The sequence below is a fragment of the Pagrus major genome, chromosome 3, assembly GCF_040436345.1.
Source record: "Pagrus major chromosome 3, Pma_NU_1.0".
In the NCBI taxonomy this organism is placed as follows: domain Eukaryota; kingdom Metazoa; phylum Chordata; class Actinopteri; order Spariformes; family Sparidae; genus Pagrus; species Pagrus major.
This window is the reverse complement of record NC_133217.1, coordinates 5,917,543-5,930,730: the sequence shown is the minus strand read 5'-3', so window position 1 is coordinate 5,930,730 and position 13,188 is coordinate 5,917,543. Positions and strand designations below refer to the sequence as shown.

Sequence of the window (13,188 nt, the reverse complement as noted above, 5' to 3'; positions counted from 1 at the left end):
GCTCAGACTGTCTAGTTTTCTCTGAGAATTACCTTCGGCTGCACACACAGTGAAATATTTGTAACGTGCACCATTGTCACTCTTTTACAACACTACAGAGGCGGGTCACTAACATCAGTTGCTTTTAACTGAACGGCATGTGTTAAAGGCTTCATTTTTGGGTAAATTGACAAATACGATGAACACGTTTTCTACTCAGTTTTGTGTTTTCATCATATGGTTTATATGAAATCAAGCATTTGGGAAAATCGTGCAAATGCCAGACACCTCCTCTGTAGATCCATTTAACTGAACATAACAGAAGTAATTTCAGCCATGTCTTCCAGACCAAAGTGCTGTGAGTCATGGAAGATTTCCAGCCTGATTCTCAACATTTGTGTGTGACTCAGTGTGAGCAGGACCTGGCTGCAATATGTTCATGTCTGACCGTCTTTTAAGAGAGATCTGAGGTCCAAGTTTGGTTTGGAGCAGTGAGAAAAAGCCTGAAGTTGATTTAAGTGTTGTGTACCAAAGTATGTCTGTTATTATTGATATTTGAAGCTGATCAGTTTCTTTCATTTAATATTGTGTGACGCAGCACTCATACTTGCAACACTCATACTTGCAACACTCCTACTTGCACTGAATTTCATGGTGATGCAGCATTGTGCACCAACAGCAAGACAAGCATCATGACCGCAGTTTTGACTTTAATGAGGCCTTTAAATTCCCTGGGATATTTTTTTAATCCTTTAAATTGATCCTTTAATTTGCGCTGAGCTGAAAAGCTTTGTGTAAGCTACTTTTGAAATATCTAATAGTATATTCCATTCACAGCTAATTGCTTTACATTAAAAGCTGATAAAACAAATGCAATTCACACAGATTTTATAGATCCTATTCACATTTTTTGCAACATGAAGGTTTTGTTTGAGCGGTTTGCGGACCCCCAGTCAGTCCACGGTGAGGAGTGTAATATCTAATATTTTGGGTGTTACAGAATGCTAATATAAAATGATAATAGCCACCGTCCTGTCAAGTGCAGAACAGCGGGAAAACATTAACTCAGCAGGTTGATGAATGGAAGCGAGGGACTAATATTTAAAAATGTTATCCTCGGCTCTCACGCTCCCTCTCAGCTGCTGCTTCATCGGGAGAATCGCTCGATTATCACACCAATGCTGTGTGCGTGTAGCTGTGCACGCTTACTGGACATAGAGCGAGTTGAATGTGTGTGTGTGTGTGTGTGTGTGTGTGTGTGTGTGTGTGTGTGTGTGTGTGTGTGTGTGGGTGAAGGGAACTGCAGTAATTTCACTGGAGCCAGAATTGTGCACTTGCCCCACTTTCAGTCTTTTAATCATGTATAGACACTCGGGGCACTCCTTTGTGCATCTCTGAGTGTGTGTGTGTGTGTGTGTGTGTGTGTACTGTAGTTGTGTTAATCCGTGAGCGTGAACGAGGGTCTTGGTACAGTATGTGTCAGAAGAGACTGCACTTAGAACTCTCTGACCGGAGACCCTGTGTGCGTGTGTGCTTGTTTTGTGTGTGTGTGTGTGTGTGTGTGATTCATAATGCATATTCCCTTTTCTTTTACACAGAAAGGCAGAACTGATGTCCTCATTTGAACTGTTGAGCTGCAATAAGCTCTGTTGGCAATGATTCCTCGGATTGAGCTTTGTGTTTGTGAAGTTGACATTTATTTTCTAAGATGTTGATGCAAAAAATATTAGAGCTAAATATTCTACTTGTTTGAATTATGTGAATTTTCAGGACATGGAAAAAAAACCTCATGCCTTTATACTTAAATACAGACTCCTGCTTTGAGATAGTGTGGATGAGAAAAGCCCTAAAATTCAACATCCTGCTTCGTATGATATTTACATTTTGAAATGTAAATGTTAAGTAATGGAAATCAACAACTACCTACAATCTCTACGTGACAGTGTGTGTGTCTGTGTTTGTGTGAGCGCACATTTTTATTTGTCGGACCTTCCAACACTGTAATCTCAGTATGACCTTGTAGCAGTTTGTAGCCCCACGGTGCCCATCCCAGTGACTAACACCCAGTCTAACATGCTGCCTCAAGCAGCTGCGCTAATGTACTTGAAAAGAACACAATATACAGTGTAGCTTTGCAGCAAGCGTCGGCATGCCTCCCCTCTTAGTGTGGAGCAGTTGTATTTAACATTTAAGGATGCATAGATGCGTAGCAACATATTTTGAATTAGATATCTTTATTTAAGAGTGATGCTGTGTCTCAGTGGTTACCATTGTCGCCTCAAGGTAGCGATCTCCTTTAGGAAAAAGAGCAGTACTTAGTGTTTACGCCTTGGAAGTATAGAAAATGATGTGTGGTCTGGCTCAGGGGGATCTCACTCTTACTATTTCTTCACCTGTTTACAATATAAACAAAGCATCTGTCCTTATTTTACGTTAAAAAAAAAATCACTGTGGACTATTTTTTTTGACCCAGTTTAAATTGTTTATTACTATTAGAAGTGATGGAATGGGTCATACCTTGGCTATAGTAGGTTAAGCATGGCGGTCCGACAGTAATTTTTGACACATGGAAAAAAACACATTTACTTTCAGTAAATAACCAGGATGCCAGGCCTCTCATTACAGTGTGATTTAAACTGGTGCTCAAGGCCAAGTTGAGTGACTACACGTGAAACATAACATTACACTCCATTGTGTTTTTATGCTGCTGTCATTGCTAGCTATGCTGACAGTCTTCCAGTCTGATTGCCAGCTCAAATTGATTCTGTTTTAACTTTTTTGCCAAAAACCAGGCTGTCGTTTTTTTTCCACCACCTCCTGCGGTCTGCACTACTACAGACCAGACGCTCTGCCCTCATTCAAATGAGTCAGAGGATTGGCATTTTCGCCACAATGCCTGATTTGGTCAGAATGAGGTCTTGGACCCACCTCTGGAGGCATTAATGCATCAAAAGGCATAATCCAATAATCTAACATAACTTAATTTGAAATGGTTCATTCTGAAAACTTTTATTACTTTCAGTGCTTCTGCTGAAACTAGAGCTTTTACTTACTACTATGTAAATATTGAATGCAAGACTTTTACTTGTAAGCAAGAAAAAGGTTAAAAGACTTTTATACTGTAGCACTCCTTGTTTTACTTTAATAAAATACTTACACCAGTGACTATTTGTTATCTTCTACAATCTTCCTGGGGTAATTTGCAGTTTCTCATGCTTCTTTTTTCTGTGTTTAACTGCAGGAGAGAGGAGGTCACACTAGACATGTTTGAGCCTGGCCTCTGAAGCCAGGACAGCAGCGCTGTACATCTCCAACCTGTCAAGTATTGACAGTGTATCTCACCATGGAATGCTAACAGCCACACAGGGCGTGGCGCCGCTGTGTTAGCTGCTCTGACCCTGTGACCTCGGCTATATAACTGATTGTCAGTCTCAGTAGTGAGAGATAACAAACAATGACGTAACATAAAGTCGAAAGAACCAACGACGCTGACCTGAGGAGTAACATTACTCTCTTACGTTATTGAGTTTCAGGTGTAAGTCTCCCTCGGCTTGTTTTGATGATTTTGCAGATTTAAATGAGCAACTTTATACTTTGTCACAGGACACTAAGGGCACAGTACACACACACACACACACACACACACACACACACACACACACACACACACACACACACACACACACACACACACACATACACACACACACTGTACACACATGCACATAAATGCACACACAGCACTAGCAGTCAAGGTTAAACAAAGATAACTGGACTTTATTTGGGTTGAGGGCAGTGCAGCATGTTGGAAGTGAGCCTGACATACACACACACACAGACACACACACACACACACACACACACACACACACACACACACACACACACACACCTGTCAGTGTTGGCGTCTGCTCAGTCCTTTTTCTTGTAGTGCCTCTGTTCCTTCGTCCTCTCTGTCTTGGTCATCAGACCTTGTAGCAGGATCTCAAGGGACAGCTGGTGGGGCAGTGTGAGCACCTGCACTTTGTGTGTGTGCATCTTTATGTGTGTGGTTATGTACATCAGTGGGGTTGGGAGGGGGTACCTGCAGTGCTCTGGCCAAGTGTCTGTATATCCGTGTGTGCGTTTAGTGTGTGCATGTGAGCACCTGTGCTGCCAGCAGGGACCTGCCACAGCCGTGGTGCTTCATGACGTATGTTGGTGACTTCCTAAGGTCGTGCTGTGAGCCCCATAATAACTACTATCCTCTTAAAGTCAACTCGCCTCTATGTCCAGAGAGGGGTGTTAAAGTATTTGGTGCATTACAGATACGTGACTGATACAGATATGTTCATAAAAGGCTAGGACTGTACCCAATGTCATCACAAAATGTTGAATGTTAATAAAGTGATTTGGATTAAATGGAGCACAAATGCAGATATATATTGTGATATTTCTTTACTCTATTATTTAAATGTAATTTATGGTACTGATTGCTGCTGGACCGCTACGTTTGTGACCTTAAATGGTAAAGGCATTTTTGAGATTAGCCGTCTCTCTGATCCAAAAATATATCTACGTGGCTTCTTGTTGGTTTTTACATTGGTTTCACTTTTCTGGGAGTTTGCCACATCAAAGTTTTCCACCATGATTGCAGAACATTTTCTGTCCTCAATCTTTGATTTCTATAAGCATTCAAGCCATCAAAAAGAAACAGCTCTCTCGCCACAGTAAAAATCACGACAGGCAAGAAAAAGAGTGCAGGTTGACACGTCATTCAGCACGCCCTGGCAGGAACGAAATTGTGGGGGCGAGTGAGACTCAAAGTTTGTGTCAAGGAGTAGAATGAGTCCTCATGAAACATGATCTTACGGCAGCAGCTCACCTCGCTGTAAGACGGCGGTAGAATTTCTATAATCCGGCCATTATACAGAACCTGCTGTCTGCTTTACTGTCAGATTACTGCTGGAGAGCAGGCCAGTCGCATCAGCGCTGTTTACTCATTTTGTACACTAAATTTTTAAAAACATTTCAATGCCTTTTCTTAATTGGACAGTTTACGTCCTGTCGTTTTGGTTTGCTGCGCACGATGTTTATGTTGGTGGGCTGGACAGTGTGGGTGTTTAAGTAAAGGAGAGTTTATTGACTTTGCGTACAGATGACACTGAGAGCTCTCCGTACTAATGTTTTTAGATTGTGTGTGTGTATGTGCTGCTTGCACAGTCTGTGTGTGAGAGGGAGGAAGAAGACTTGAGAAAGGATCAAAACACAGTGGATCATTACTATGCATGCGTGGGCAGCATATATGTCTTTTGAATGTTTGGAAAAAGAAGTTTGTGTGTGTGCATGTGTTCACCTTTGAAGATGTGATTGTGTGTGTGTATGTGTGAGTTTGTGTGTGTGTGCTTGTTCCCTGCAGGCCCCCCTCCCAGCATATTCCCCTGATCCCAGCGTTGGGATCTTAGGGGGCCGATCAAAGCCGGGCTCCCTGCGACTCCCGCGTCTCCAGGCCCTCTGTGCTAACGCGCCTCGACGGAGGAATGCTGAGTAATTCCCTCAGGTGGCAGCTTGTGCTGATGTTCAGCGTTAGAGACCTCCAACAGTCTCACTTACACATGTTAGCTCCTCACACACGTGTGTGTGCGCTCAGGGTTAAATACTTTACATACATGCACACATTCATTTTTTCCATCTTCCACTTTTGTAAGTTTCACAAACTTTTCCTCTCTGCAGCACACAGTGTGGAACAAGTGTGTGTGAGTCGTGCTCTCTATTTTATTCCCCCTCACTCACATCTCTGTCACGTGTCATGGTGATGTTGTTATGATGTGATGCGTTGCCCGGGAGAGTACTAGTGTTAGAGAGGACGGATGAGGAAATGAAAAGAGGAGAGTAGAGATGTGAGACCTTGGGAGAGGAGAGAGAGAGAGAAGAAGAAATGAGAGATGATGATGTTCGATTTGATTTACTATTACTCTTAAACCCTTTTGTAACAGGACGAACACAACCTTGATAGTTTGTCATCGACTTGACTTTGTAAATTCCTGTGTGAAGTAATGCAATCACACTGTGGCATTAGACAGCTGTTATTATACCATAAAAACCTTTAATGACATCAGGAGATGGTCAATTAACATCCCCACCTGTTAACAGATGGGAGTCAGAGACTGAGCATGTGCCTTCAGTCTAAACCTCTGCTACATTTTTGCCTCCCAACGTTGACTCAATACTGTTTTTATCTTTATGTATCGCTGTACATTAGTCTGCCTTATCTTAATTGTACACAAAGTGTCAGAGTGCCTGTCGTCTGTTTTAGCTGCAGTAGTATCTGTGCTATGTAAGCATACTTATGAATGGTAGAGGAGACATGTGCGTGTGTGTGTTTATCAGCAGGGAAAAGCATGATCATCAGATACACAGAAGCACATTTGAGCAGCTTTTAAGAGTGCTGAACTTTGACCTGCAGTGATAATGCTGAGGGTTAGTGAGGCAGTGAGTTGCACAACCAAGAGGTAGTTCATGTTTCTCTTTGTGTCTGTATGTCGGTTCTCTTTTCTCTCTCTTCCCCTCTCACTGCTTTTCTGAATTTAATTTTATTAAGCTGCACTGGTCCGATAGCTCACAAGCAGCAGTACCATTGCATTTAGATACATTTCATCTAGACGATAATGATGCCTGGTTTATGTTTGAATGTCTCTGCAACAAAACTGCAGAAACAGATGAAGTTAGTAAAACAGGAAAAAGAGAGTTGAGAATTATTGCAAGTAGTTTATATGTCATAACATTGAGTTGGCTTTGCAAGCTAAGCTAGTTGAGTAGATGTTTTTCTAATACTGCATTTCACAATATCTGCATTGTTTACAGACAGTCATTATGGATGTGAGATATTTGTTTATTTCTAGCTCAAGTGTGAACTGTTCCTATGTAATCTAATGTATCATGACTAGTTTACCTGGTGCTTCATGAAGAGTCTCAATGAACTGAGCCTTTTTATTTAGAGTTATTTAAAAGAGGTGCTTCAATTATCTGTGCATAACATCTCCCATACTTTGGGTAATAATTATACCTCTGTAGGCTGGTGCAGATCGGGTTGTGTTCAGCTAAACCACCTATTATTGGCCAGTTAGTTGCTTGTCTTGTTGTGTGTTCAGCCAGTGAACCCAATGCCTGCGGTGCAGTCCAAGAACTTTGCAATGCTGCACTTTCCTCGGCCCTTTGGATGCCAACACTTATGACGCATTTTAAACCAGAAAAACAGCTTGTTTGTTGCAGTCTATCTTTTGCAGAGTAGCCAAGTAAAAGTCAGCTTCAGTGGAATTCCCGTCTGAGGACAGTTGCCTTCTGGTGCATTTGGTCCTTTCCTTTTATTCGAGGGTTTTTTTTGTTTTTTTTTTCATCTGCATACAAAGTTACAAATAAAGAACAAAGGCGGCATAAAGAGGGACATGCTTATGGAGCCAAGCAAGCCCACAAGGGAACATGGATTGGCCCTCCTCGCCTGCTAGGAATGATTTAAATTAATTTAACACACAAAAAACAAATAATGTGTTAAAAACAGTAGCTGATGTGACATGACATTTGAGACAGCGATGTATAGGTTGAACTCTAAGCTAAAAGAAGAAATGAAAAACATAATATAACGTGCTCTTTGTAGCCGTAGAGTCGAGTTTCTCGTCTCTTTGAGGTGTAGATGTTGTCGATGGTAACAGAAGCATTAGCCAGACAAGCTAGGTCAGGGTGTAATCCTGCAAGAGATACTGCACTACTCCTCATACACACACACACATGCACGCACACCCCACCTATGGCTCCATGCTCTTCGTTGACAGCTGTGCTTGCTGTGTCTCTGAGAGTGCGCGTGTAATGTGTGTGTGGGTGCGTGCGTACGTTTCCAACACTGCGTGTGGCAGAGGGACAACAGGCAGGGGACCAATAGAAAAGCAGACTGAAAGGGGCAGGGCATGGTTTCATAGGTGCACATGGAGATGCGCACACATACACACACACACAGGGCTGCCAGTATTACTGAGTGTGTTTTGCGACAGACAGGGAACTGAATCCTAGCCTGCTGAGTTGGAGGAAAAAAAACTTGCATTTGTGTGTGTGTGTGTGTGTGTGTGTGAGTGTGTGTGCACCAAATTTGGACCATGCTGTTCCATTAAACAGATAGACAAGGTGAATCCAGGTGAAAGCTCTGTCCCTGTACTGATTTCAACTCCGAAATCAATCAGATATAGATACTGATTCATGGGAGGATTATCTTACACATTGATACAACTGAAATATATTGTGGAAAGAGAGATGAGGAGTAGTGATTTTATTGGTGGTTGTAATTTTTTTTAATGCAGGTAATGATTTCCTGAGTGACTCTCTTCCAAGAAGCAAGTAGAGTAGTTAATGTGCCAGTTACAGTCACAGCACTGATGGTAAAGAGGTATGTTTACTTTGTGAATTAAGATGTTAAGATATACAGTCACTACAGTTAAAGGTCTTAAAGCGACAGTGTAAATAGAGCCAATACTGTTTTTGAAGCGACCAAAGAGTGTCTGTAGCTTCAAGTATTGAGAACTGTTGACTGTTGCATTGAATATCTGGTCATGTTTGCAAGGTTCACTCGTTCTTCTGCTTTATTCTTCAGATACTTCCTGATTTAAATCAAAATGTGGAAATATTTCAAATACTCTAGTTAAAGTAGATGATGTGCGTCAGACAACAAGATTCAGCTTATTGCACATAGACTCTTAAAAACAACATGTCAGACAGTTAGCATGTTATCTGTGCCAAAACCTTAATTTCCATTTTGTCATTGTGGACTCTTGATGTCTTGTACAAGTATTACAAGTGTGTGTACGTGACTCTAAACTCTGTGTGTGTATTTCTATGTGTGCATGAGGTGTTTTACAGGTTTCACATGCCTGCATGCTTCTGTGTTTGTATGTTTGTTGAGTTTGTGTCAACTCAGTACAAACAAGTATCAGTTTCTCTCCCCAGGGCCTATTTGTCACACGATCAACCGACCTGATTTTGCGTTGCAGAGGCGATGCCTTGTTTCAGGGTTCAGCTCTGCCCCGTGACCTTGGGACATGTCTTTGTCGCCATGGTAACAGCCTCCGGGGTTACTGTAAATGAGACGAGTGAGTCGGATGAGTGCGCCGAGCAGTTTTCTCTGTGCTTGTGCATCAAATTAGGCTCTTTACCACATTTACTTTCCCAGGGGGGATTAACTCGTTTTAGGGGAACACTCTGAAACACTTTCATAAAGTTAGACTCACACCTGGCTGATACATGATACCATAGTCTACTTCTCTATAGGCTATTGTGCAGTGCCACTGTAGTCATTTGAGATTAAGTGCTCTGCCCTGTAGTTGTTGACAGAAGTTTTGGCAGAGCTGGATCTGTAAGTCTTTGACCTATGGGACTTCAAAACAGCATTTAGTGCCCTAAATAAATGCTTTTTTCAAGGACCCCAGGGAGATTAGTGAACAGTCTGTGAAAGCTAATGAGGATAGAAATAAGTAAACAAAGAAATTATAATCTATATAAAGTGTGATACTCTCAGTATTGTTGCAGACATTACATGACGTGCTGTTATGTTTATTATGGTGTTAAGCATCAGTTTCTATGATAGAGCTTCATGAAACTGCCTTGCAGTGTGTATTTATTCACATAACCATTTGTAGCGTGAAATTATTTTAACATTTTAACAGCAGCTCTGTCAGGCTATGACCCAAACAACAAGAAAACCAACAAACAAAGTACATTTTGGTCTCACAGAACCACTCGTTTTATCCCCAGCTTTCCATTTCATCATAATAGCTCTCGGTTTACCGGAGGCATTTGGACAAAGTGAAAGATTGTCCACTGAGAAGCGAGCCGAGCTCATGAAAGAGACCTAAATGCCTCCAAATAACTATGTTTTAATTTCAACAAAAAAGAAGGGAGGACACACGCCTCAAACCAGTGTCTCATGCGGGTAAACAAAGCGTGGTTGCCATGCCGATGGGGCGTCAGTGTATAAATAGCATGGGTGTTTGTTCTGAATACTCCAGAGAGAGAGAGAGAGGAGACAGACACAGAGGGAATAGCAGGGAGACAGTGATAGCCAGTGTTGAATCACAAGCACAGACTTTAACAGATGAACATGGTTTGCAGCTATGCACATTTATACACAAATTAGGATCTAATGAAGGAGGAGCTTCCACTAGCATGGATGTATGTTGTGTGGGAGAGTCGCATGCATGAATGTCAGTATGCATCCAAAGTCAACAGGTTGCCTTTGTAACATTTACACACTTTTATCAACACCACATTAATGTTGCTTTTAGTTTTTTTTCTTTAAATCAAAGTCCGTGCTGCTGAAAGATCAGTTAACTGTCTCGCTGACTAACTAGAAAGATCAATTATTGTTGATGCAAGTAGTTAGTAGTCTGAGTGTGTCTGCTGCTCTTCTGCACAAATGCCATTTTAACTGAAAGCAAATCGTTTTGTGGAAAATGGCTGAAGGTTAAGCTGATGATTGTAATTGCATAGCAGGTGATTTGGTTATTATGCAGCGATAATTGAGCTAGAGCAAGCCACGATCATATCAGGAGAAATATAATTTCCTGCTGCTGTGTAGAATAAGTGCAACATGGCGTTAACCTTCTCTCTTTCTGTATTTCCCCTATAGGGAATGGTGACAGCACCTGCAGACAGACAGACGTGGACAGACGGTGCAGACACCCAGAACGCTTCCCTCCCATTCAGACTTCACACCAGGAACTGCGGCTTCAGTCGGTCATCGCCTTTCAACTGAGCAGCAGGCTCCACCTACTCCGCCCAAGTAGCTCTGCCTCCTCTGCTCAGGTAGGACGCAAGTCAAACAAACTGCACCGAAGTGGAGTTTGGAGTTTGAAGATATGTGATTTTAGCATGAATTCAAAATCTAAACTACGATTAAATCCATCTGCTGATTGTGAATTGTTAAGAAATTGATCTATTCAGCCTGCACAGGAGATGTATTCACGCAAGCTCATTTGGTAACCATGGCAACACCTATACATAACCATCAGATTGCTCAATCAGAAAGTGACAAGTCGTTAAAACATTATATACACAACATTACAGCACAGTATGCCGCTTTTTTAGCCTGTTTCTAGATTCATTGTGTACCAGTCCAAGTTGCAGTCTTGACTTATAGTGAACTTTTGTCATAAGCACTCTCATGTGACCCCAGATAGGATAAATACTTGGGATGTAGCAAAATGTTGCGTGACCTGCTCTCAGTCACCAGAATGAAATGTGGCACATTTAACTTACTAACATTTTTTTGTTTCTCTTAATATTTTTTGGGATATCTTTGCCTTTACATTGATGGCAGATTGTAGACTTCAGGTAAACAGGGAGTGAGGGGAGACCTGACATGCAATGGGAGGTCTCCGACTGGAATCTGGAATTGAATGATCAGCATTTCAAACCTCTATCCTGCAGGATTTTAAAAAGCCTGAAGAAGAGAGAGTGTCCAGTATTTCACATGAAAATAAATCAAACATACACTGTAAAGTTTAAAAGTTGACTTTACTTTAAAGTCAAACCGATTACATCTTAATTACCATGTAAAGTTAGTTAGATTATTAGTCTACTTTACTTGGTCATTTTGATGTAATCTGTTTTTACAGTGTACACCTGCACTAGATATTGCACCTGCATGGTATTTCACTCTTTGTGCCTATTGAGTTTTTGCTATTTTGCCCTCCTTCTTCCTCCTCCTCCTTCCTCCTCCTCCTCCTCCTCCTCCTCTCCTCTTCCATTCTCATGATCTGTCTTTTGATTCCTCACGTTGACCCTCCCGCTGATGTCTCTCAAAACTCAGTTTTTCCTCCTCCTCTCTGCACTCTGCTCGCTGGATCTATTGAAGCTCCTCCGTCAGTCCTTTATCTCAGTCTCACCAGCTGTGTGTTGAAGCTCCATTCTCTCCTATGAGGGAGAGCAGAATGAATAGAAGGGCTTACAGTGAGAACAGTGAGGAAGCCAATCCCTGCCTTTGGTCTCTTACTCCTCTCTCTCCTCTCCTCCTGTCCTCTCCTCTGTCCTAAGACGCTGCTGTGACCAATCCCATCTCATCTTCCTCCCGCTGTACCCAGTGTCTCAGACGGGGTTTTAATATTAAGAAGGATGTATTTCAAGACAGAAAGTGAGGGAAAGATTATAAGCAAACGGAGCCAACGTACAGATTTGTTTGCAGCATTTTTAGTGAAACTACAAAGAGTTTTATTAGTTCAAAAAAATCACCCCAGTTGCAGCATACCCACTGACTTTTGACTCAACAGTTTTTTTGTTTATCACCCTTCAGCAATATACAGTTGCACTTGACTCAACAACAGCATCATTATATTTTGCTGTGAGGTACTTCAGTGTGCTCGGGGACTTGCTACATAAGTATACAAATATGTTCTGAAGTGCAGACTAATTAGTTTATTAATTTAACTTTGTACCAATTCAGAGAGGAGCAGCGAGGAGGGGTGTGAAATGAGTAGAGCCTCTGAGAGAGGAAAAATAAAGAAATGAAAGGTAAGATTTAGATGAAAGAGATGTAAAGAAAGTACATAATTAAACAAAAATGATGAATATAAAGTAGTCTTTTAAGTTCTGTTTCTTTCTCACTCAGATTCAACCTTTCCCTGCTGCTTCTTCCCCTCCCTCTCTCCTCTCTCCTCCTTTCTTCACCCATCAGTCTCGCTGAATGGAAATTACACATTTCGCTCCCTGCTTCCTCTCTCTTTTGTAAATTCGCTGTTGACAGTCGCCTTTCTCCGAGCAGAAAGCCTCAGAAATGAGCAGATGGAGGGCTGACAGTCTCGAAGCTCAAACAATGACGCTGGGCGGCAAGTCGTGGTGATCAACACATGTCAGAAAATGGCTGTTAATGGGGGAGCCGTATACAGACTGTCAGTCTTCTATGTAGGGGAAGGATTCCTGTTGAGGACGTGGAGTCAGAATCCAAACACTTAAGACTTGACATGTGTGTTCAGATGTTTGACATGTGCCTTATGTTGTATCCTGCATGGCTTACAGAGAGTTCAATAAACATATGTTACTGACAGCTAACATTATAAGTCGTAAATAATATAATCTTTATATATGTGAGTTATTAAGATGGTGAATGTGGCTGCTGGTTGGCTCGTGTGCGCTAAAAATCTGTTGTATTAATTATTATGAATGAAACAGAAGACAAAATTTTAATTTCCTCCT

The 13,188-nt window shown here is 41.6% G+C and overlaps 1 protein-coding gene across 1 annotated transcript in view; it reads left to right on the top strand.

Moving 5' to 3' along the window:
- Positions 1 to 13,188, top strand: part of atxn1a (ataxin 1a) — a 98,532-nt gene that overhangs the window by 15,707 nt on the left and 69,637 nt on the right. The window contains exon 2 of the mRNA XM_073462985.1: positions 10,628 to 10,803. The gene's annotated coding sequence lies outside the window, so the exon portion shown is untranslated. The remainder of the gene's footprint in view (positions 1 to 10,627; positions 10,804 to 13,188) is intronic.